Source organism: Salvia splendens, chromosome 8 (assembly GCF_004379255.2).
Source record: "Salvia splendens isolate huo1 chromosome 8, SspV2, whole genome shotgun sequence".
NCBI classification, from domain to species: domain Eukaryota; kingdom Viridiplantae; phylum Streptophyta; class Magnoliopsida; order Lamiales; family Lamiaceae; genus Salvia; species Salvia splendens.
The window spans coordinates 21,224,412-21,227,867 of NC_056039.1; positions in this window are offsets into that span (position 1 = coordinate 21,224,412).

A 3,456-nucleotide genomic window follows, 5' to 3' on the forward strand; every position below is an offset into this window, starting at 1 on the left:
TTTCTCATAAAAATTTTCATAAAAATAAATTACCTCTTTCTTGATTGAGCGTGGCGAAGCGGGATGTTGAGCCTTCAATACACAATTATTGTCATTATTATTATCACTATTATTTTAGTCTAGCGAAACAAGTCTAGACTAAGACTGAAAAAGACTCTCGGGTCCAGAGCGGAAAGAAAAATTGCTCTGATACCACTTTGTCACGCCCGCATTTTCTAAGGATAGAAAACACGGTTGATCGCGACTAGGAGAGGATTAAAGAAGCGGGGAAGAAAGGGGAAAAACAACACAACTCGACCATAGCTCGAAACAAATGGGAATAGCTCGAATAAAATCAGAGTATCTCAACAATCAACAACTCAAAAATGAATACTATCTCAACAATACAAGAACTCAAAAGAAGGACAACTACTTAGCGGAAGCATTTGAGAGAAGGAATATGCCACGTGTGAAGACATGACACATTCTACACACTTAACTTTCTTCAACAGTCTTGCTCAACACCCACCGCACCCGTCACGCTCAACCTGCAATTTTTAAAAGAAAAGCAGGGCTGAGTACTTGATGCACTCAGTGGACTCATGCCGAAAACATTTTATAAAAGTATTTATCATGCCACCATTGAGTGACCTTGGGGTTTTAACTTTAGAAATCGCCCAAGACACTAAAATCATTTCCATCGTAAAACTCGGTTGATCAACCATTTTTCCATAGCTATCTCCCATATCTGATCCATTGATGACAAGGAACGTGGCCACATTCCAAGTCACTAGACCGGCCGACCCAAAAGACGGCTCACGATCTCCATAGGTGTACACTAGCCTGAATAGGGACTCACTCCCTAGACAGACCCGAATTCGATTATCCATTGATGGCAAAAGCCACATCAGATAGGTTCCATAGAATAAAACAAAACACGGCATGACAAATATTCATATCATTTTCACATAAAAATATACTTAGGGCATTGCCCTTATTTAAAAAGAAAGCCCACCTCGTTTGCTTATACCACACAATCACGACTTTACGCAACCTTTTACTCTTGGTACCCTCGTACGTGCAACAACCCTTGTCAATATCACCACACAATCAGGTTTTCCATTATTACAATTATCATGCATGTCCTATCGTTCCTTTCATCGTTTTCTTAGATTGTCCATTCCCGAACGTTCATCAACATAAGGAAAAACATGCCATAATACTTCTCAACGTGTTACACATAATCATGCCATAGGATACCTTCTTAAATCATACATGCATCATATAATTCATTAAAACTTAGCAACAAGTGATATTTTCACCTAACAACAAAACTGGCAGAATTGCGCGGTTGGTTTGTAAAAATCATTTAAAATTCATCCGGTCTCCGTTGAGGCTGAAACTTTTCCACAATATAGTAGACACATAAAATATCATTCAATTAAAATTTCACATCAAAATAATCTTTTTAGGTCGGTCAAATCGAAAACGTAACTCCCTGGTCGAGAAAAACAATTTCTGGCAGAACTGCGCAGTCAACTTCAAAAATTCACCAAAAATACATATTTTGTCCAAATAGGTTGAAATTCACACACCACACAGAACACACCTTAAGGTTTACTCAGAAAAAAGAATCGTATAAAAAGGAGTTCGTTTGGTCGGTCAAACATGCGTCGGAACCTACTGTCTGAATACTACAGATTTCATGCTCCAAAATTCGAGTTATCCTAAATGAATGCAAGGAAATCAAGGCTGGGAATTGATCGGTGATTACCTTCTTAGGCGGCAGAAAACTCTCTTCTCCAACTCAGTTCTTTCTCTAAATTTTAGTTCCTGGTTTTTCTTGGTATTGAATTTATGTGTAGAAAGATCGTGGGATTGATTGGATATATATAGGCAAAACTGATAGATATTGATGGATTTGGTGGTTGGAGAGATTTTAGGGAGTATAGATATGGGGAAATCGTTTGGTGATATGGTTTAGAGAAATATATTTGACCAAGTCAACTAGGAAAAGATTTAATTAGATTTATTTGATTTTTTTTCTTTTTTTTTTACGGGTGTTACAATCTACCCATCTTAACAAAAATTTCGTCCCGAAATTTGCTTACGTCCTTCGAATACAGAATTTCTCCATCATCTTGTCTTCCAAGCAGCTTCCTCATGTCGCTTAATTAACATTGTAGTTGAAAGTCACATCGCTGCCACTTTTAATAAATTACGCGAGATTAGACTGTATTAAATTAAATTGCGCACTTCGCATCATCCCTCCTTGTCTTGCACCCTCTTTTGCATTTGAACTTCATTTCGTCTTCGCTATCTTCCACTTCTTGAAATCTTCTTCGTCTTCTTTTTGTTCTTGTCGTTCATGGAAAACGTAGGAAATAGTAAAATAGTTCACACATCAAGCTTGCTCGAACGTTTCACGCAATTCCAAGAAAAAGTTTCATGGTCCACGGGCATCCATTCGCACTCTCGATCTCCTTGCCTCGTTGTGCCTTGACAAATTAGGGGTTCTCCCCAAACTTTTAGATTTTCGTTCGTTTTTGTCACTCGGGAAAGTGATAGATTATCTCAACTTAAACTACGGTTCGCGTGTATTCAATCTAGCCTACAACATAAGCACTCTATGTTCGCAACACATTTCACCACCTCATAGATCAACAAATATCACATTTAAAGCCATTCATACTTCAAATAACAAGTATAATACACAACATTTCCACATCACATAGCAAAACACTTTCGAACTTCACATTTATATTCAAAACTTTTGAAACAAAATTTTCTTTACACTTCCACACTTTCCTCAAAAATTTCCACTATCTCACATTTAAAGTAAAAGTTTTGACTCAAAACTAAAACGTAATTTCGCATCAACTTTCATCCTTCGTACAAAACACTCCATAGAATAACGCATCATACTTTGCACCTCATAACATAAATAACATCACACTTCCATAGCTCAATTTTCCAAACGAAAAGTTAAAACTATTTTTCTCGACACTCAAAAATTTTTAAACAATCCATAAACACAATATTTTCCATTGATCAAATCTTTTCATAACAGACAAGTCATCCCAGTACATAACAAATCGCAAAACACACACATATATATCTTTATAACCATAGCTCCTCTATCCCGTTGTAAAACATACTTTGTTTTCATAACCATAGCTCTTCTATCCCATTGTAGAACATACTTTGTTTTCATAACCATAGCTCTTCTATCCCATTGTAAAACATACTATATTTTCATAACCATAGCTCTTGTATCCCATTGTAAAACATACTTTGTTTTCATAACCATAGCTTCTCATCTCCTTTGCTGCAAACTTTCTCATAAAAATTTTCATAAAAATAAATTGCCTCTTTCTTGATTGAGCGTGGCGAAGCGGGATGTTGAGCCTTCAATACACAATTATTGTCATTATTATTATCACTATTATTTTAGTCTAGCGAAACAAGTCTAGACTA